Raw genomic sequence first — 24,011 nt, forward strand, 5'->3', positions numbered from 1 at the left:
TGTATCCTTTTAAGTTTTATGGTTGTGGAGAGGGTCTATTGCAAGCTGCTTCCGAAGTAGGCCTAGTGGATGCATTAGACGGGTCGGATCTTTCGTATAGCAAGCAATTTTTTAGCACTACAACTGATTATAACTTGCATTCACACGACCAGATCGCTTGGTCCACTAGAGACGCAACGCAATGACGTAAGCGCGACGTAGGTGGTTTGAAATATGTGTTCTTTCATTTTGTCGAGCATCACACGAAAATAAATTGAGGTGGAAGTGTGAACGCCCGTATAGGTCCACGTCTTCGGACGAAATCTATTTGTTGTTTTATTTCGACTAGGCCTACAGTTCTAGTGTGAACTTGTATATATTTAGAAGGTCTGTGCGTTGAATGGTGTCGGGAAGGAGAATGAGGAAGCCTATACTTACAGTATTAAAATACGTTAGACGAAAAAGGTAAACTACTGTACATGCAGAATGGGTGACTTAATCGGCAACATTGATGTGGTCAAAAGGAATTTGCATTTAAATAGCAAATAATGTATCAAAATTTGATTTATGGCTATGGGACGCTCATTATTAAGCAATGTGTACTCATTGAAAACGCAAATTACCCTTCTGCGCATACGGTACTAATAATAAAATAATACAGAAAGAATGTTAACCCTGGATATCAATAAATATTAATAAACAGGCTTATAAGAAGTATTATTTAAAAATCATTATTTGTCAAGTTTAATGCAGTCATTAACTGTACCATTATTAATGTTAAGTCCAAAGAGGGGAGCTGACTAAGCTGAATTATCTCCTTCGTGGATTGGATAACTCGATTCCGACTTAAAACGAATATTTCCCCCCAGGTTTTGTTTCGCGTAGTTAGTGTACTTTGAAATGGTGGCCTCCGAATTTACCCTAACCCTCTCTTCCACCTTCTACGCATTGTATACGCGTTGGTGTCAAATTCATATATATATATCTGATGTACAGAATAAAGCTCTGTCTAAACTTTATGTGACACAAATTTTGGTATGCCCATATATGGAAATGATGACGTCATGTCACTACCATAATTGGGCACATCACACTTTTTTAAAACTTGTTTGATAGTGTAGACAGAGCTTTGGGGAAGTGTACGATTTTATTTTCATCTCATTTTAGGGTCGATATTTATTCGAGACCTGACCTATGGTTCCAACAAGGGAAAACGTTCGCCCTTCATTCTGGTGTGGGGTTGCATGGCCTATATTAATTAAGGTTGATGTAAAGTTTAAAGTTCAGTAAAAGGTGTTTTTAAGGAGATAGAGGTTTGATCGTATTTACCAGATGTTTATTATTTAAAATTTATTGTGTGATATCAAAATAAGGCAAACGGAAGTGATCAAAAAGGTAATACTAAGGTAGGTAGGTCTGCTACCGGGTATTTTATACGTAAAATTAAGGGTGGAATATTATAACATTTATGGTTGAATCTAGTTCGATGTCCTTACAGTGATAGCACGGTGTCATGTAGGTCAAATAAGAGGCCTATACCAATTCGATCCCAGGCTTGTCGATTTTCTCATTGATTATATCCCATTTTCCGCAGCTAAGTATACAATAGCAATCTTTTAGTTTGCTAACTTAAGCTAAACCGGGCTTAGTTTGGCAAGAAAAATGTAGAAACTAGTTGGCAGACCGTTACCTTCTTAACTAGTTTTGCTGGAAACTAAATAACAGCCTAGGCAAGGAGCTACATTACATATAGGCCTACTGTATAAACTCCTTGGTCTAAACACTGGTGGAAAAATTCAACCGGTTTACGAGGTCTAATACATAAGTATATATTAATATATAAACACCCTTGTTAGGAATCTTTTATCTTTTTGACTCGGGATTGATCTTAGGAAATAAAACCTACACCAAAAGGAAATTCTTATTCTTATCGTTGATTGCATCTGTTTGTGTCCAAAAAGAACAAGAACCGTTTACATACCAATTACAACAGGTGAGGACAGGTGATGTTATATCGGAGCTTCCGGAATGTGTTGCTTGCCCTTTCACGAACTTAAACCATCTAACTCTAATTGTTAGTTAAAAACTTGCCGGAAAAAACTAATTGATAAACAGGTTGCTGTGATTTGATTCATTAATATTGTCAATCGATAGTTCAAGCGCGGTACAACGACGATAACGAAGACCTGGGTGTATGCAGTGTATTATTATGTGTGTAAAAAGTATACGTATCGTATGACACGTCATGTGTGCCACAGTGTTTCTCTTTTACAAATATAAAATGGCGTCGAATCTAGAATAATAATTTGATGAGTTAGCAGTACATTTGTTTACTTTTCCCACCGAGGGGGAAATGGTGAGATTGGAGAATTGGTCAAACATTGAATACACTTTCAGTCTATTAGTAATACATCCATTAAAAAAATATATGCCTATTACATAATTTCAAACAATACTGATTGCACTCAAACCTTCAAACAATATATTACATAATTAGAATAGCTTATTGTATCAATTTAAATATTATTAGTATAGTATTGTTTTCATTTAAAATTTAATATGGTTTATTTGTCTCTTCTTATTTCTTTTCATGGAAAATAGGTTTTCAACTTATTTGGTATTATTACTGATTGCACTCATTATCCTATTGTTGAAACAAAAGAAATTGTTCTCACTTATGACGATGTGATAAAGAGATAAACGCAGCCTAATGTGTGAAAAGGCGTTTTATTAGCAAGGAAGGCAACAGTTGATGAAGTTAATAGCCGTAAAATCAAATCACCTGCTAAAGCGAGGTTAAAATAGCGGCACACTGCAGGGGATACGCCCGGACATAGACGATGATAGTTGGCGTGTCCGACTTCCCGCAATTAGGCCTATACCTCCTACGAGGGGGATACGCCCGGACAGAAACGGTATTGTCGGCGTGTCCGGCTCCCCGCATTTAGGCCTCCTACGATTAGGAAGCTTTTAATTTTCCGGTTCATAGAATTCAATAATATCATCTCTAATATTTAATTTGTGTCGGGGTGAACAAAACAAAAATCACCATAAAAAGACGCCAAGTCTTTGTTACAGTTTCCTGCCAAGCACGAAGATCATAAATTTTCATGAAAGCTATTAATAATGGGAAAAATAAGATAAAGCGTGCCGCTACATAAACGGTAAAAAAACAATAGAAATCCGTGCAAGCATAATGTTTAATGTAAATACGGCCTAGCCTAATATGTTCGTATACAAAAGGTAGCGTGTGTATATAGAAAATATGATCATCGAAATACACAGTGATAAAAATGAAACCGGGAATCACTTTAATCCATAGTATTTTTATTTTATTTCAACAATAATTTAGGGTGGTCCATCCAGCTGAAGCTGATCATTAGGCACCCTCACAAAAATACATCATGACGAGACATAAACATATAACAATACAAATTTAAATAAAATATAATAATTTATAAAGATATTAAAAATAAACAAATACAATTTAGAGTCAACAATTAAATTTATTTAATTAAATTGGCCATCTCAAAAGAAAAGATAGGAAAAAGGAGGCAACTAAACAAAAAGATGGTTCTTGAGCAGAAACTTAGGCCCTGTTCAGGCCTATGACGTTATAGCATTCTAAAAATACATTTATATTTAAAAACGAAGTTTAGAGACCCGTTTCGTCCAATGATATTTAAAGTTCTTTTGTCCTTGTCTTTAGTCTTTTTGGAGACGTTTAGTCTCGAAAGGAAGGCAAACAGGATGGTTTCCATCTACAAGTGTACGCGCGCACATATCTCCATTTCCCCCCAAGTGTTAAAACTTCTACATATTATATAATTATAAATACTTGTTCCGTGAAACAGTTAAATTCTTATGGTGTCATCATCACGCGGAACTATTATCTTAAAAGCTAAAAACAAAAGACTATATAAAGAAACATTAGGAAGTTATCTGTCTCTTTGACATTGACATTGCTGTTGTTTTGAACTGTTTATAGATCGTATGATTTTTCTTTCAAAGAACTAACCGCGGCTAGGGAAATACTAGAACCAAGGGAATCTCATGGAATCAAATACAGTACAATTAGACAAATGAAACAAACATACAGAAAATAACAATTGGACTGGAACAATGAGTTTGGACTGAATGTTTGATTCCTCTTCTGTATACTTGGTAACATGTGACACACATGTGCCGTGTATCATTCCTTTCAGTATACAATAATTACATACAGGGGTAGAGTCGGATGGCGTATAATCTATTCCATTTAGATGAACGATACATGACGTCACATCCTCCTCATACTCCAGTCTCAATCTTTTTCTTTTCATGAGATCACACTCACCACCATTGCCAGCCAGGGAGGTATGCCCTGTTCCTCCCTAAAGGGACCAGTCAATTCCAATTTAAGTTTTAAGAATGTTTCGATTTACCTTTGTTTTCTATCTGTTTTCCTTGTTATGCATGAAGTTTATGGGGTGGCAATTATAGAGATATTATGTTGACTATAATATCTATATGATGTATTTTATGTGGGTGTCGATCAAAACAGCGTTCCATACAATCTGTAGCTTGGGATGAATTCCTTTATACTTATAATTATTTATGCAGGGAAGAGCAGAGTGATCGCGTATAATAAGAACAATATTACCAGACGGGAATTTCCATAAAATTATTCATGCACTACAAACTTTATTCCAAATGTACGTTTCTTTATTTTCGAGCCAATTTAACCGAAAAATTGCCACTAGACAACAGGATACCGTTACTTATATTTAGAATACTTATTTTTTTTTTTGTTCAGATTCTTGATCGTTTCCTGTGCACGGCCGCGGATGAATGGGTTAAAATCAAGTTAATCCACTTGTATGGTGGTCTGAAGCAGATACTCACGGATAACCCTATCAGCACGTTCATCCATATTCATATGTGTATACATTATTTCCAAAAAATAATTATGGATTAGCCTTGCTACATACCTGAATGAATGATATTAAGATAAATACTTCTTGAATTCATTTATAACATCTATTATAGTGAAAATCCCGCATTTATTTACTCCAGTAACTGCGGTAACTTTTACATATTTTGTTAATTAATAAATTACCTGAGTTGTGATTGATCTACTTTCATGGTTGCGAGTAGGAATTCAACAAATTCACAAGCAAATATTTTTTTAAATCCATAATTTTAGCATCCAAAACTCCTATGAAAAGTAAAGTATAGAACTATGACGTACGAACTGTGACAGTTATTACCTATGTGACCCCAAGGTCATAATTGCCCCAGACAGAATATCAGAGTGCTCATAACTCAATATGTCTCAAGGGATAGAAACTAAATATTTCTCAGTTTATTGTGGTAGTTTGTGATCTCGTAAAGAGAATCCAGCCTCGTGTTGTTGTTTATAGCAGCAGAACATGGCTATTTAGGTAAATCTGATTTACAAAAAAACAAAAAACAAAACAAACACACACAACCTCCACCCCTCCCCCACCCCAAATCAATGCACATTATTTTTCAACGAAAAAGAAACTAGGTATTGTTAATATATATTATTATACTATATTTCTCGGTTATACTGAATTACAATTACATTTGTACCCGCTGTCGATTGTATAGTAACTTTAAAATTGTTAATAAAACTTTCTAAGCGAAGAAAAAAAAAGAACATTAATGATCAGATACTTTTGGTTTCGAGTCTAGACCATTAATGCATCCATGATGTAACCATGAAGAATATTTCCTATGATGCAACGGCTCTTGCATTTTGCCAGAGGAACATGTCAACAGATACTTGGTGTTAATTAATCCTATTATCTTTAGGAAGTACTTAGCCATTAATTCTTATCAAAATCTTTCTATCGGATCCAGATGAAGATATTGTATATGGCACGCTAATCTGGCATTTTATTCCGAAAAAACGGAGGTATCTTAATTTTGTTTTAACAAATAGATAGGCTTACTATATACAGTTTTAAATAGAGTTGGTTAATATAGATATCTTAGTTTTAAAATAATATTTAAATTCCGATGTTTATACATTCAGCAGAAAATAAAGATATCTTCTTTAAAATAGAAATCTAAAAGAAAATTACTGAAGAGATATATCCTTTGAATATGAGATATCTCTTTATTAATAAACTAATCTTTAGATGTCTTTGTTGTAAAAATATGGTTATTTGCGAATAAATGACAGTTTGGCGCGCCATAGCCATGAGATTGATTTACAGGTCAATTAAGAAAAGTCATTTTGACAGTAATTACAAATTGTCTATGTAGGCCTATATCTGCAGCAGGTGAATTGAGAAGGTTGATGGTGGGAAAGTTTTTCTTCTAAAAATCCTCAGAAATTGTATTTATTGTATAAATGTATCAATTAATGTTCTCTTATGGTTCATTTCATTATTTATTCGGTCTATTCCAATAGGCCTATACATAACAAACAAAAACTGAAATTGGGGAGACCAGCGTCAACCTAAGTATACTAATTACTGTAGCTGAGCCGGTTGTAATGTTTACAGTTGAATTTTAATTATTCAATCTACTCGTTTTAGCATTCTCTATTGTTATACCATAATGAAATAATTTTTTTTTAAAAAGAGCTTGTTTTAGACTCAAAATTTTTTTTTCTATTTTAACAACGAATATTCTAAAAAGAGCAAATGTCTTACCAAAAACCCGAAAGCGGAGCCCATTTCGTCTTTAATATCAGATAAAGCTTATAGCTATATATATATACGATGTATATATTATGTAGGTAGGTCTAAACATTAATTTAGTATTTCTTAGAAACCATCAAAATATTCTACTGCAGTAATAAATTATTAATATTGTTTTTGTTTCCTCTATAACATTGTTTATACAATTATTTAGCAAACTTGTTAAATTAAAACTACACTAAAATCATACGTTCAGTAAAAAATGTAGTTACTGCAGTTACCGCGGTAGAATAATGTTGAAATTGAAAAATAAAAAAGAATATAATTTTATATCATATCGTAGGCCTGTGTTTTAATTATGCATTAGTAGATAAAAGCTAATCAAATTTTAATATGTATTAAATATGTATGCTAATGTTTTTAAAATCCACGAAAATTATCATTGCGTGCGCAGACGATCCGCCTACTCTCACGTGACCCTGTGATTACTAGACGGGAAGTTGATTCCACGCTGTATTGTTGATTTATACAATTACGATCATAAAGTAGTTTCAGCTACTACTACCACAGCTGTGCTCGCTAAATCCTATCGTTCACTTGCCTTCATCGTCGGAAATAACAACACCAAAACGTGATCATTTACATTCAACCATTAATCAAAAAGAACACAAAAATTGGAGGAAAAAGCGAATAGAGAAAAGAGAATACGTTCGCGATTAGTTTCATCAACGATGTCAAAACGAAAATATTCTAAAGATTCTGTATCATCAGATGTTGAAATTATAGACACTTTTGATTCTGGGAGCGAAGGTTCGTCATCCTCGGATCCAGATAAAGCGAACAGTCGTATAAATAGGAAAAGAAAGAATACGATGTACGATTTGAATTTAAATATAAATAACACACAGAATGTGATTCACGAGGAGAGGCCGCGATGTGCCGCAAACGCCCGCGAGAGAGACCGTACGCACAGTGTAAACAGTGCATTCCATGCGCTGCGTGGACTTATCCCTACAGAACCAGCCGATAGGAAATTGTCGAAAATCGAAACTTTGAGATTGGCTACGAGTTATATCAACCATCTAGGAACAGTGTTATTAGTGGGTAATGAGAATATAGACCAGCCGTGCATGCACAGACCACTTTACAGACCAACTTGTGATAATTCCCCAAGAACCATCTGCACATTTTGTCTCAGTCACCGTGCCAATAAACTTGTAAGTATGAACATACATTAGTATATTCTAGTATTAATCCAAATGCACTGAACAAACAAGTACTGAAAGAAATGGCAATGCTTAGAATATATGTTGTGGCTGAATCTCAATGATGGAGATACAAATAAAAATACTGTAAGAAAAAAGCGAAACAGCCACAAGTGCATATACTTAAGAATTGGCTGCGAATAATTCATACATAAAATAAACAAAACATCGTCTACATGTTTTTAGGAAGAAAAAAGAGGACTTAGGTATACTGTGTATGTTTAAATGCCTAAACAAGTTATGTGTACTTATTTCATTTGTATCTCAATTGAGATTCAGCAATTGTCCCACATCATTGTCATTTTCAGTATAGTTTTGCCTTTCATTTGTTTAAACATTGTCATATCACCAATGACAGGAAAAATAAAATGAATATACAGACGCTTTGATCTAAAGTTAAAATTAAGACTTTTTTATGTTTGTCCTTTTTTAAACGTTCTTTGTAACATCTTAAAACTATAATATTATTAGTAAACTCTCTTTAGTTTATATAATGTAATTTGCATACTTGCCATGATTATTGGCTGGCTATTGATTATTGATTAATAATTGATTGTTTGTTGATAATATTTTCCTTTTTATAATATCTATAGATATAGAAATAGGAAATATTTGTTAAACAATAGAAACTTGGCTATACAAGTATAATTTCCCTTAAAAGTTAGTTTCTTTCCAATCGTATAATAACTCTTCTCTGGTATAATACTAATAATACTAGTTACATTTTCTACTATTGTAAAACACTCATATGGACACTTTACATAATATGAATTTCCTGTACAACAACCAGATCAATGCTCTCTTGGTTTAATCCAGTTAATGTCAAGAGTATGTTCAACAAATGTTCTAATATTAAAACTTAACCTCAGCGTTTGCTTGGCATGTTAAAATAAACTTAAAATCGTTACTTTTGGCAAACTTATCTGATTTGTTTCGCAATAGTGGTACCATGCCGAACAATCGGTATCATATTTTAATCCAATGGATAATCCTCATAGCAGGTGATGATCTGTATTGATAGGGTTTAATGATAATCCCCTATGATATTAAGGAGGTCATGGCTATAATATTAACAGTAGGCCTACCCTATTTCTGGTAATTGTAATATCGTTATTTACGTTATTACCGCTGTCCTCTGTTGATATTGTTTTTTGTTACTTTGGTTATCATTTATATTTTGTACATATTTTAGTTTAAGTTCCCTTGTAAATAGGCCTATCGTTAAATCCTTTTTTTTACTCTGGGCACAGCTTCAAGAGGGTTTTCACACTGTTTCAAAAGTGTAGATTCCAAATAACTTATTATATTATATTGAATCAACGGGGGTGCATAAGACTGAGATACTTAGGCCTATATGCATTACGTTTAGTTAGTTTTCGGATTAATTTTGTATCTTTAAACAGTAATTAAACACATTCATGTTAACGAAGAAGAAATATTCCCTTATAACATAGGATACCTCCAACAATCATGTTTACCTTCTACAATTAAATATGCCATAGGGCAGGACAGGTTTACCCTGGATACCGCTACATCCCTGGATAATAAAGATAAGATAGGCCTATAATCCTATAGGAATAATTGTACAGAACCTAATACACAATAGCCTATTGTAGTATAACTGTGTGCTTTGTTAAACCATTACTCACAGTTTAATATCACAATACAGATATGCGTGGCGGATTACAACAGTTATTATATGAAAATGAACTTTGATATAATGAATCATCGTTTGTATTGTTGTCAAGATTATCTGATAATTTTTATCCAAGTTTTCGTTAGTCGTCAGGAAGAAACTCTTTATTTCTTTAGCTGAAGCATAACCGCCTTTATTATCATATTATTCATTCTAAGTTTTTTTTTTAGCATGCAAATGCATTGTTCCGGAACTTTAAGACATGTGTATTGTTATGTTTAGGTATAAGGCCTAGGTTTAACAATAGATCAGAACATTTTTCTTTTGTATAACCATGAAAGAATTAAATAAGTATTGGTACCAACCAGGCCCCTATAACATTGTAGTTGTTAAAATCCAATTATTCACCATAGCTGATTTTATTGGTCATTAGCCTGCAATATATCGTATAGATAAAACTTTATTCTAAGGCTAATCTTTAAACTCAGGGGTTGCTATCCTATTTACGATAGTGTATTAAATTAGTTTTTTCCTGAGAACCTTGGAGTTAAATTAAGGTTAGAAATGTTAACCAAGATATGGAATTTGACTTCGAATGAAAGAAATTTTTTTTAATGGATAGAACAAAGGGATAAGATATAAAAAGGCAATTTACGAGTAGGCCTGTGTTATGCTTATACCATGAAGGAAACTCACCCCTGCTTTAACAAATCACATTTTTGTTTAAATGCAACTGGGTGTAACAAAACAATATACGATTTTTAATGTTGAATACCATGGTAAAGTATCATGGCATCTCATACCGTACACATTACATAACCGTGCATGCAAGACACAGTCACTCTTTTATCTAACGTACAGGTTACACATCTGAAGATCCACTAAACTTCAGATAAAATAATAGTGAAACTCCAAAATAAAGTGACAAAACATTCCGATCTACACATTAAGATTTTATAGATTAATTATTAATTGAATTGTCAATAATTAGTTTATAATTAAAATTTATTTAAAGATGTTACAACAAAACCATAGCGGCTATATCTATGAATAAAACCCAGGTGACCGGAAGTCTTTAATTGATACATCGCCATTTGGACAATTAATTATTAATCAAACTGAGAAATCAAGGCTACTCCTAAGTGACCAAAAGGAAGTGGGTCGCAGTCATTCCATAAAAATTAAACACTCCGACAAATTGACCACTGTCGGTCTCTTTGTGGCTAATTACCTTCAGATTTTAAGTGTCTTGTTACGTCATCGTAATCTCACAATACTGTGACGTAATCAGAATGGTAATCTTTTAATAACTCTGGGGTACTCAATTATTATTTTATATACCATTACCAAACTTGACACAAATTTATAGGAAAACAGAGTTTAATCGGAAAGCCTATCTTTTTAATCAGAGGCTTAAATAAATGATAATGTAAAATTTTATAACTTTAGATCAGATAGGCATATTAGTAATAGGCCCTTACCCTATATACATTTTCTTTACAAACTCCGAAAGTGAGAGAGTTCTCTTTTAGGTATCCTTTAACACAGTTATTAAGCTTTGAGGAGAAAACTAGTGCATTTTCCATCCCGATTTTCGGAATCAACGTTAGTGCATTTCGGAACAGCTGAAATAACCCAAAATGAATATTTGAAGGTCCCTTGTTCAAGCAATCTCATTTCAGCAGCTATCTGGCGATACTTGCTATACTTAATCTGTTACCATCGATATAGATTTGCAGTTATTTATTTGTAAAACATTGTTTTTAATATAGACAGAGTTTATCAATAAGCCGAAATAGCTCAGTTGGGAGAGCGTCAGACTGAAGATCTGAAGGTCCCTGGTTCAATCCCGGGTTTCGGCATATTTTTTAACGATATTTTTTAGTGCATTATTTTATCTACGATCACTCACACCGTTTGAAGTAAGATTTTTAGCGTAATATTCGTTTAATGTAGATTTCTTTTCTCAAAAAATGGCTTTAGTGTGGAGAGCGTCAGAATGAATATCCACTTCACTTCCGGGTTTCAGCAATTACCAATTCCGCATTAATTATCTTTTTATTTAATTGAAAGTAAGGTGGGTTGTAGAACAGGGAATAACGTGGCATATTTCGATAACCTATTTTTCCTAAATTGGTTTTGACCTCGAATATCCAATTTTTAATTCTTTTTTAAGTGTTTGCCTACAGCTGCTTTGTAATCGTTGTATTTTAGTTCAACTTCTGAATCGGAAGTTTTGGGGAAATGTTTGCACAATCATAAGCCTGTTGTCTTGTCGTTTGGCACCTTTGGGGTAGACATGTGACCTTCTTCATATCAAACGTACATCATTTCAAAGATTTTGTCATAAGATAACTTACCACGCGCTTCATGATGAGTGAAATGTTTCGATTGACCTAAAATTGCCATAAAAGATGAATCATACTTCATAGTTTGATTTATTACATTTTTGGTTCCTTCATATTTATGTACAGTATTACATTATATCAGGGACGAATTCACTTTTCCCTGATTATATTTTAAAAGGTGGAAATACGTAGATATGATAATCCATGATAATTATACTGGGACGTTCCTTTGAAGTCCCCGAGTCCCCGGGTCTAGCATTGTGATGTACGTGTTATCGTTTGTATTGTAACATCCGGAATAAATTGAATTGAATTAATACGGTAGTACGATTATGTATAGATCGGTAGGTGATGTTGATAGTGCTACGCGCACGCGCGGCCGGCTTTTGCGATAGGTTTATTAAATATTATCGCTGATTTTGAGTAGGAACCAACTTTCCCGGGTGTAAATCATGTGGAGTTATCGGGGGAGTTATTATAGATAATATAGATTATGTTAAGATTCATAAATAAATATTTAGAGTAAGCCTGAAAGTGTTTAAAGTATACATACAAATGATTTATTTTGAACATGTAATTTAAATTTAATAAATACATACCTTGCTCAAATAACACTGAAAAATTAATTTAGGCCTACTGATATTTGTTATTGAATTGATTATCCCTGTAAGAAATTGCTTTAATTTCAAGTTTTAAGCAGTATCTTTTCCAATTTTATATAAAAAGTAGCTATTGTAGCCCGCTAAGCCTAGTGATTGATACCGTATTACGGTAGCCTAGCGTATAATGCCTTCCGTCTGCCCGTACAAGGCAACTGGAAATGCACTAGCTCCCAGATGCACACTTGTACGGATTCTTTAAATTCTGTTACGATTCCCCAAACGGAAGGTTGTCGAATGTCGATAGTGAAACTGCCATATATTTTCTGATTCACAGTGAAATTATTGAATTTCAGTACAAAATTACGACAAAATGAGTAATGCCCCGAACGGCGCCCTGTACAAAATTGTAATTTATCGGTGTTCTCTTAGCAACTACAGAGTGAATTTGTTGATTTCAAGAAGCATGCCCGGATGCATTTTTCACGGTTTCTTCCAAAGGTTTCTGGAAGTAGCGCTGACCTTGGCATCCACTTAACAAGTTTGTTTTGTACTCATGTCTTTAAAAATATCATGACATCCTAGATGTGTTGAAATATCAAGGCAACATGTAAATTGTAATAATAATGTTGTTTCTTTGTAAATTCGACCATTTGGTAATGAAAGACTTTGTAGTGATTCAAGTGATTTATCGTTATACTATGAAAGTTTAAAAAACCCCACATTTTTAGATCTGATTTGGATTTTATACTTTTATAATATTAATTTGATAAAAATAAATATCAATATCAAGAAAATGTGCAATAAGAACAAAGTACAATATATTTGAAAATAATATAAAACTTTGATAAAAATAAACAATTAAGTACAATCTTGAGATAAAAGATTTAAAATGTATGGATTTTGACAAGGATAGCCTAAAAAACATGTTTTGTCATTTTTTGTATGAAGTCTCACTATAGAGAAATAAGTTGAGATTCTTCCATGGTCTTACAGATCCATTATTTGTTTTGGATTTTACTGAAGGGAAGTATTTTCAGTTTCTAGTCAAGGATAAAATAAGGTATTGAATTTAACCAATTTGATGTTATTTTACTCCAATACGATTAATGTGAACAAAGCTAACAGAATTGACATAAATGCAAATACGTGTATTGCTATTTACTCATGTTGATTTGGCAGAAATTACCAGTTACACATAACAGTCTTTTTGCCAAAATTTGATAATCAAGTTATTTTACGTCAGACTGTTGCATAGAAATAATTCAGTAGTTTTAGATTCGGTATTTACTCATCAAACGTGTTTAATTGAGGTCATATCCAATACTCCCGCAGGAGGGACCAAAAAAGTTCTTTGACTTGTTACAATTTATGACTCTAGGAAGGTTTTACGGTTCGTTCCTTTTTAAAGGTTTATATTACTGCTACTGCTATGTACTGTTTTAGGCTCTAAGTTGCAATGTTTAATGGGCCGAACCATCATTTATGTTCTGTAACGTTGCCATGTTATGCCAGATTAGAAATGTTTGAGTTGAGCGTGGAAAAATGAAAATATATTCTAGATACTATGTTTTGGTGGCAGCTTCATACTGTATCTACATTTTGCACATATAACTTATGTGTCTTTACGTCATAATTGGTTATTATTAGATTGCTTGTATTGTATACGACAAATTAACACTATCTTTAATCCTTTTTGCATGGACTCTTTTCACAATTTTCCAGTGCAATCAGAGACTTGGTACAGGGTTGAAAAAGAGGGCCCAGGCCTTGATAAAACATTGATGGATAAACTTATGATTTCATAACTATGTTTTATAGAAGTTTAGTCAAGATCAGAGTGATATATTTGGGAATTAAACGTAGAAGTTTACATGGAAACTCATATTGCTCAAAAGTTTTAAATTGTTCTACATTACATTAACTCAGAAATTTAGTCATACTAGTTAAAACATGTATGTAGGTCTAGTATGTATGGGTATATTATTTCAATATTTCAAAATAAAAAGGAGCCTCAAGCGCTGACTTTACCCTGATCAACAACTGGCATTTATGGGATACGTTTTGACAGTGCGTTTGGTAGCTAATGCTACAATTATACCCGGGTGATTTATAATACAGTACGTTACGCCACATCTGCCGGTATAACTCACCCCTGACGACGTCATCATAAGTTAATCAACTTCATAGTTAATTGGAAACACCCAGTAAACCGAACGTTATTAATAATCATGATTAAATTGGTCAAGGCTTCCAAATAAATCGCTGAATACCATTACAATCAAGTCGGATTAACTCGGATCAATTCGGAAAAGTATGAAATATTTGTCATGATTTTTAAATTATTTTAAGATCATGGCAAAAACAATACATGCTATATTTAGAATTAAATGGAAACTATTGACGTGTAATACCGTATAGGTAGAAACGATATAAATGAATAAATTGACCAACTTAGATTCGAACTCGGAATTTTCTACTTTTTATCCTTACTATTAAATGATGGTTTTATTTTAATATCCATCCAAGTCATATTGGATATCAATTATTGCCACATACAACAGTAATATTATTTAGTTTGAGTAACATTGCGTCATTAACCTGATTACTGCAATACATTATACCGGCGGTAACGTAACGGTTTTCTTGTAAAGTTAATGTTCTACGAAAAACAGAAAACCATATTAATACCACCCACAAAAGGCGGATTTAGTTAAGACCCCTGTCGCTTTGTGCATGCTGTCGTGGGTATGGTGGTGAGCATGTAATCTGAATTGAAGATATATATAGGGGCGATTAATGTGCACATCTATGTAAAAGTTCAGGTTTCTAATTTTCTTATTTGTATGTATTATTTCTATTTGAAGTAAAATCTTAAGACTCCCATTTTAGTCAAGGCTTATCACACTTTCATGTGGACATTCTGCCACCATTTTATTATCCTTACTGGCTATTAATAAACAATAATTACAATTTATAACGAGGAAGTCACGTGTATAAATGTACATTTGGCTTAGCTAATCTAGTCGTCTTATAAAAACACGCCAAATATTCGAGTAAAAAGCTCGTCACCGGCTCCATCAACTCCCAAACGTTTAATCATTATAAACCATCAGAGCGATCTAATCAACAAGGTATTATTACCATGCAGAAATGAGTGGCATGTACAAGTGTTGCAAATTATCATGATTATTGATAAAAATGTACTATGATGGCACCAAACATTACAATAAAGACGTCTTTATACCGAATGCAGCTTCTATAACGTGACTCCACACGTCACTCGTTTGGTTATAGCATGGAGAAATCTCTATTTTCTTGTCTCAGTGAGGCGCAGGTCCAAATTTCTGATATAATCGGCACAGTTTTTGTACGCTATAGATTTGCTTAGCATTTAGGTTCAGTAAAAATAAAACAGAATATAACAACTTTTAAAAAAAAGATGCAATGGACATGCAATACGGTAGGTCAACACTGACGCAATCGATACGAAACGTGAAGATTTCTTCACAGTGAAAATACATTTTAAAGTTTGAATACATTCAGGCCTGTCTTGTAATAATACCTAAATAAACCTATTTATATATAATATTTGTTCTAAAAAAAGCAAAATAATTAGATTAGGCTATAAGTCATCCGAATCAAGTCTAAGATGAGGTACAATAATGTAATGCGCATGCCTCAAATTCTATAATATTAAACAATGAAAAGGTTATACATTTAAAAGTACCATCCTCCATTTTAAAAAATGTATTGATATTACAGGCCGACCAGAGGCATTGCACCATAGTTATGATAGGCCTATATACACATTATTATTTGGTTTTATACCGTCCATATGAAATTCAAATTAGCGTACAATTTTTTAGTTTAGTTTACGCTGCACGCGGTCGATTTTTAAGTAATTTGTCAGCAAATTCGCAAAGCACTTAACGATAAACAGTTGATGAAGTGCTCGATCTCTGTAAACGCAATTAATGTGTAGTTAACGTTTTAAACGAATTCGCAGACGATAACGAAAAATGTATGCGATAGGTTTGATGAATTTTACAGCGATACTTTTACGTTATGAAATTGACGAGGTATATCTTTCTCTATGGATGAATAATTAAGTGCGAATAATGGTGTGGTATTAATAATTAATAACTAATCACTTTGTTTTGATCGTTATTGCCGACAGACACTTAAATATTATTTTTCCTTCATTTATTATTTACGTACGTATCCCATCCCGCTTTTCGTTTGCACGTGTGTTCTTCATCAGTTGCACTCAGTCTTTTAAAAATGAATTTACTTGTTGTTTTGCTTCCTATGCGTTTCTTTGTTTAATCCTCAATTCTTTCAATCAATTATCTGTTTATTTTTTTATTTTTTTTATTCGTTTCTTTTTTAAAGTAGGCCTAAAGATCGGATTAATTTTAAAGACTACATCACCACTTGAAATGATTATAGATTACAATATAAGTTTATAACTGTTATGTATTATATACAACTGTAATTTTAACGTTGACTCCAAAAATAGAATCACATTATTTTCATATTTTCGAAGAATTTTTTTTCTTTATAACAGGACTGGAGTGTACATTGGGTTTATATATAATTGCCTGGAATTGGTAATAACGGAATTAGTCGTCTCCAGTTTTGTATAATACTGATATCCATTTATAAATGTACCATGTATACGGTATTCATAGGTCTATCTTTATATTCATATAAACTTGTACAAATATTAGTAATCAGTGTTACAGCAGAACTGTTATTCATTTTGCATATGTTGGGATTTTCTATAAACTCACTTGTCTTCTCAGATTTAGAATATGCCTATAGTATGGATTTGCCGTCCCCATCATGGAGTTTTGTAAATATCTTTATATTCTTATAATACTTATTTATAATGATCAATATCAGAATTGTTTTCCATTTTGTATAATGTTGGGATTTTCTATACACTTATCGTACGGTAGTATATTTGTGGCCGGCGAGACGGGCTTCTTTCCACCCGTTGTCCTTGGCTAGGTTTACATCGGAAGTCTGATCGTGTTAAATCGTTCGGGGATTTAAACACCTGTTATTATCATACCAGTCCGACGTATAGCTTCTAATTATCTCGGCTTCATTATCATTAGGTAGCAGCCGTCTATAATGTGTAGCCTACGATAGTTTTTTTTTTCGAGTTTACATCAGTAGATAGAAAACAACGAACGAATATTATTGGTATGATACGATAGGATAATTTTCTTTGATCCGCCTGTAGAAATGTTGTAATATCGATTATTTGTCACGAAATAACACCCGAAACAAGACATTCTAGAAATACAGTATAACCGAAAAATACCACAATATTTATGTAATAATAATTATAAATTATTAAAGATATATAGATACAGATACAAACACATAAATATATAAACTGTATTTTTATTAAATCAAATGGTAATCTACTGAACAAATGTTATTTCAACAAATATTAAAATATAGGCTAGAGAGGCCTATGTTTTCGTTGGACTAAAGATGAAGGAAATACTATACATTATAACTACGAGGACATTAAATCTATGCATTTTAACAAGAAACAAGTTATGATTAAGTTAGTTACCAAGAAGAAACAGTGACTGATTTCGTTTTCGTTTTCTTCTTGTCTTTTATAACAATAATAGGCCTATAGTATAGTTACACCAATCAACAGCTATCATTAGTACAGGCCCATAGTTTTTGGAATGATCTCTCACTGATTGTAGAGAACCATGGAGTAATATAGTAATTAGTTTACAGGAAATGTATTTTGAGATTGATTACATTTTAAAACAAAATCTATCATAAAACAGGACAGTTGCTGAGATTCATTCAGTAAAACTGTTTCGTTCTTTTTGCCTTTATTATTATCAAATCTCACTGATTGTAAAACCATGGAGTATAGTAATAGTAATTAGTTTAAAGTGTATGTATTTTGAGATTGATTGCATTTTAAAACAAAATCTATCATCAACAGTCGATGAGGTTCGCTCAGTAAAACTGTTTCGTTCTTTTTGCCTTTATTATCGATAAGCAATCTCACTGATTGTAAAATCATGGAGTATTAGTAATTAGTTTACAGTGTATGTATTTTGAGATTGATTGCATTTTAAAACAAAATCTATCATAAACAGTCGATGAGGTTCGCTCAGTAAAACCAGGGAAGAGTTAAATTTAACTCTTCCCTGGTAAAACTGTTTCGTTTTTTTGCCTTTATTATCGATAAGCAATCTCATTGATTGTAGAACAATAGCGTCATAATTAGATTAGATGATGTGCCAAATGAGAACAATAGATAACGTATTACTTTATATACTGAACGTTGTTTAACATTATAAACTGGTACACATACTGACAACCAATAACAATGATATACATGCGCAAAGTGTGTCTCGTCTATTAACCTTTGACACCAAAACCAATGATGGAGTTAGCAGATATAAAACTGTTTTCGTATAATAAGTCCCGCTGCTCATATTATGAACTTATAGTCAATAAATGGAATTCAACTGGAACTAACCTATGGCATGACGAAATTATTATTTGTAGTAGGCCTTTAATGATATTTACGTGTTGGTATATCGATTAAGTTTACTTTTGTGGTGGAAAATGTAATGTATTGTAGGCTATAGTATGCTGGATAGCCAATCATGGGTAGTTCGTTATAATTGTGATTTATAAACGATTTATAATAATTATAATAATATAATTTAAGATAAAATAATATGTATACAATTGCCACCTGTATAAATAATTTTATTTTTAAATGCTTATTAAAATATCAAGTTATTTTATCTTCAATATATGGGTTAATAAGTAGCATGCCCCCTGGTGTTCAGTTCATTTCGCCAAAAAGAGAAGAAATTATTATTTTTGTATTAATTAATGATTTTACGTGTTTTGTTTCAGAAGGCCTCATCAAGAGGAATGGACCAATCAATTTTCAACTCAGCGCATCACGAAAGATTGGCAATGTTGAGATGAACTCGTCGATTGGTGGCGCACTTTGAACTCGATTCGAAATTGATAATCATTGATTGATAAACGAAAACGTTGTTGATATGTTAATCTACTAAATATGAATCATAAAGATATGATACTAAGAAAGTTGCGACCAACGATGTCCTTCAGTAAAATGAGAATGAAACGAAGAAGAGCCAATGACAAATATGATGTTACTAATGGCAATGACAACTATCATGTATGGAAAGCAGACGACTATCATGTATGGAAAGCAGACGATGATGATAGCGTAAATCAATCGTTCAATAAGGATTTATTTTTTACGTAATCTAACAGCCGGGTGATCAGATTTGTTCACGGATTTTAAAAACATTAGAGTTCGGTTCATTAAAAAGAAACATCACGTACTGTCCCCGCTGTAATGAACGCTATATTAATGGCATTTGCCAAACTTACAGATTATTAATGGATAGGACAATACATAATGCATCACAAGGGAAAAGAATTCTTCTCTGTACGCATACTCAAAACGGTTTCATAATTTAACTAATTGATTGTGATATATTATACATGGCAAATTTGTGTAATGTTTATAGATGGAATTATAGTAAACATGTGTTATGCTTGTATTGCATGTAATAAATCTATCGTATATTGAGCACAGTATGTTGTAACAATTCAATCGATTCGTCAGTGACTGATGACTTAATGCGCACAATTTGATCATGATAATAATAATGATGAATATTTATGTAGCGCTCGACCTCTTTACCAAAGTAAGGTTTCTCAGCGCTTAATATACGCGCGCGTAGTATTTTTTTTATGTGATGTCATTGACGATTCTGATTCGAAGTTGATAAAATATAATCATTTTAAACAAAATACTTTATTTTATTGTTAAGCATTTCTTTAGAAAATCTTTTAAAAATATCATAGATTCCAGTACAAAATACCTCAGAATCATGATGCTATTTGTTAATAAATTGTACAAACGAATATACATAGTACCTGCTTTTATGTCTTGATGTTGTTTTATTTTGTAAGTCATACGGTATTTACGTCCGGATATTTGAAGGAAAATTGTGAATGAACGAAGACCACAAGGATTAGGTTTGTAGAAAACTGACTTCTTATAGATCGTAATGACCATGATCTTAGTTCCATCGTTGACATAAAATACAGTATGACAATAACAACAACTGCAAGTACTCTTGGCTAAGAAAATTATTTAAAATGATCAAATTTTTTTTTGTACGTACTTTTTTTAGTATTTGGTTATCTTTAGAATACTTAACCGTACGTGTTAATATCAGCTGGATCAGGCATCCATTAACTCCTGCTATTTCCTTTGTATCTTAATATTAGTAAAAATATAACTATTTTGGCACATATTGCGTTTCATAAGTATAAAGCTCACAATTTTTCCAGACAAAAATCAAAACGACGACGTACAGTATAACATAAAAAATTAAAGACAAATATTATTTTCTATTTATCCTATACGAAATGTCATGAATGCATGTATTTGTACAATCAAATCGATCTTATTATTACAAGTTTGGAATACTCAGTCATTGTGAACACTTTTTACAATACTGTAACTACAAGGAGTAAGAAGAACATATTCTCAGTTATACCTTTATTCTAAAATTGCAACATACTTTGTTTAAGAGGGTTTTATAGCCATGGTTGCCAACATGACTTTGCATGAGGTCTAGGTTAAGTTTTATCCACACCTGTTTTTACCCATCACTTTCCAAATAACAACTTCGTATTGCTACTCTATTTGTCGTGAAATATCTTGGGGTTTATGACATCGGCTTCGTAATAAGACTATGACATTCATGTTATTAGGTCATGTCATTGGGTCAGGTCATGGGTCATGTCATTGGGTAATATTAGAAGAGAAATTTTATATCAAATTCAATATTGCAATAAAATGATCGTTCTACACTTGCACCAGATCAAACCTGTACAGAACTCATATGCTCAAAAGTTGAAAGTGAAAACTATAGTTTGTAATTTAAGTATGGAACGGCAAAAAGGTAATATTGCATCACCTTTCACACAACAAATTCCAGAACTGATAAAACAGTACTGGCAGCGAAAACAAACACATCATTTGACGTATAGGCCTACTCCTCATACACATTCTTTGCATTAATTGAGTGGAATGGAACGTAATTGTAAGAAGCTTAATATTGTGGTTCGCTTATCCACTACACCGCTTCAAAGTATTGCCATGTAGACCTTATTCTAATTATCGAAACTCTCCATCTCATTCTGCAAATTGTAATGTATTATTTGTTTCAGAATATTGATGAAATAGTTTGTTCAAATCGCTATAATGAGAGGAAACGAGAATAACCCATTAGTGGAAAACTAATAACAGGCAATTAATTAAATATAAAGTAGTACCCAACTGGGCGTTCAACCCCCTTTACCAATACCACCCATGAATATATTTCTTACTTCTCCCTCATGATGTCTCTAAAATATTAGAATTATGTTTCACCACACTATTGCTATATTAATCATGTTTTATTTTGTAGTCTAATTCAAGCATAGAGTTCAGATGACATAATTTCACAGAATTCTACAGAGACCAGTTTTGAACTGTTCAAATAAAAAATGTCATATGCGATTTACCAACCCATTCATTCATGCAGCAGTGTACAAAACAAATCATAAATTACAATTTAGGGATTACATACTTTATGATGACATTGGGACTTAATTCGGTTATGTGATCAAATATGTTTTAAAATTCATTTATTTAGGGATTGTTTTATCTTGTTTACGTTTCTATTGTTGTCTGACGCTCTCCCAACTGAGCTATTTCGGCAGTTGAAAAATGCCGTCTATTCTTAAAATAATATTGTAGACCCACAGATCAAAACAATAAATGAAAAATTGTGGTTATCTTTGAATGATGAAATAAATGCAAGAAAAATTTTTTCTTAATAGTTGCCGAAACCCGGGATTGAACCAGGGACCTTCAGATCTTCAGTCTGACGCTCTCCCAACTGAGCTATTTCGGCTGTTGATTATTGCAATCTACAGTATTATTAAAAGCAATATTTAAGGCCTACCGATTTAAAGAAAATAAAATAAAAAGATAAAACCAAACTATACACGTTATCTTTTAAAGTTGATAAAATTAATTCAATGAAAAAGATATTCCTGATATATGCCGAAACCCGGGATTGAACCAGGGACTTTCAGTCTGACGCTCTCCCAACTGAACTATTTCGGCAGTTGAAAAATGCAGTATATCATCGAAAACAATATTTATAGGCCTACTGATAAAAACAATAAACGAAAATATTATGGACTTTGAAAGTTGATGAAGTAAATGGAAAAAAAAAGTATTCTTGATAGTTGCCGAAACCCGGGATTGAACCAGGGACCTTCATATCTTCACTCTGACGCTCTCTCAAATGAGCTATTTCGGCAGTCGAAAAAAAGCAGTATATCATTGAAAACAATATTTTAGGCCTATTGATTAAAAAATAGACGAAAATACTATGGATATCTTTGAAAGTTGATAAAATAAATGAAAAAGATATTCTTGATAGTTGCCGAAACCCGGGATTGAACCAGGGACCTTCAGCTCTTAAGTCTGACGCTCTCCGAACTGAGCTGTTTCGACAGTTAAAAAATGCAGTCTATTATTAAAACCAATATTTAGGCTTACTGATAAAAACAATAAACGAAAATATTATGGATATATTTGAAAGTTGATGAAGTAAATGGGAATAAAATATTCTTGATAGTTGCCGAAACCCGGGATTGAACCAAGGACCTTCAGATCTTCAGTCTGACGCTCTCCCAACTGAGCTATTTCGGCAGTTGAAAGATGCAGTCTATTATTAAAAACAATATTTAGTCCTACCGATTTTAAAAAAAAATAAATTAAAAAAAAAACCCGAACTATAATACACGTCATCTTTTAAAGTTGATAAAATAAATTCAATGAAATAGATATTCCTGATTTATGCCGAAACCCGGGATTGAACCAGGGACCCTCAGATCTTCAGTCTGACGCTCTCCCAACTGAGCTATTTCGGCAGTTAAAAAAAGCAGTATATCATTAAAAAACAATATTTAGGCATACTGATTTAAAAAAAAATAAAATAAACCCGACCAATAAACGATATCTTTGAAAGTTGATAAAATAAATTCAATGAAAAAGATATTCCTGATAGATGGCGAAACCCGAGATTGAACCAGGGACCTTCACATTTTCTGTCTGACGCTTTCCCAACTGAGGTATTTCGGCAGTTAAAAAATGCAGTATATCATTGAAAACAATATTTAGGCTTACTGATTTAAAAAAAAAATAAAATAAACCCGACAAAACGATATCTTTGAAAGTTGATAAAATAAATTCAATGAAAAAGATATTCATGATAGTTGCCGAAACCCGGGGTTGAACCAGGGACCTTCAGATCTTCAGTCTGACGCTCTCCCAACTGAGCTATTTCGGCAGTTTAAAAAAGCAGTATATCATTAAAAAACAATATTTAGGCATACTGATTTAAAAAAAAATAAAA

The 24,011-nt window shown here is 32.6% G+C and overlaps 5 non-coding genes across 5 annotated transcripts; 1 reads left to right on the forward strand and 4 right to left on the reverse strand.

Annotated features, from left to right (window-relative positions):
- Positions 1-11,322: 11,322 nt before the first annotated feature.
- Positions 11,323-11,395, forward strand: Trnaf-gaa (transfer RNA phenylalanine (anticodon GAA)). The gene has a single exon. It is a non-coding gene; the product is annotated as a tRNA-Phe (tRNA).
- An 11,028-nt stretch (positions 11,396-22,423) lies between these two features.
- Positions 22,424-22,496, reverse strand: Trnaf-gaa (transfer RNA phenylalanine (anticodon GAA)). Its single transcript has one exon. It is a non-coding gene; the product is annotated as a tRNA-Phe (tRNA).
- Positions 22,497-23,232: 736 nt separating this feature from the next.
- On the reverse strand, positions 23,233-23,305 carry Trnaf-gaa (transfer RNA phenylalanine (anticodon GAA)). Its single transcript has one exon. It is a non-coding gene; the product is annotated as a tRNA-Phe (tRNA).
- A 148-nt stretch (positions 23,306-23,453) lies between these two features.
- On the reverse strand, positions 23,454-23,526 carry Trnaf-gaa (transfer RNA phenylalanine (anticodon GAA)). Its single transcript has one exon. It is a non-coding gene; the product is annotated as a tRNA-Phe (tRNA).
- Positions 23,527-23,872: 346 nt separating this feature from the next.
- On the reverse strand, positions 23,873-23,945 carry Trnaf-gaa (transfer RNA phenylalanine (anticodon GAA)). The gene has a single exon. It is a non-coding gene; the product is annotated as a tRNA-Phe (tRNA).
- Between the last annotated feature and the right edge of the window lie 66 nt (positions 23,946-24,011).

Source organism: Antedon mediterranea, chromosome 1 (genome assembly GCF_964355755.1).
Source record: "Antedon mediterranea chromosome 1, ecAntMedi1.1, whole genome shotgun sequence".
Taxonomy (NCBI): domain Eukaryota; kingdom Metazoa; phylum Echinodermata; class Crinoidea; order Comatulida; family Antedonidae; genus Antedon; species Antedon mediterranea.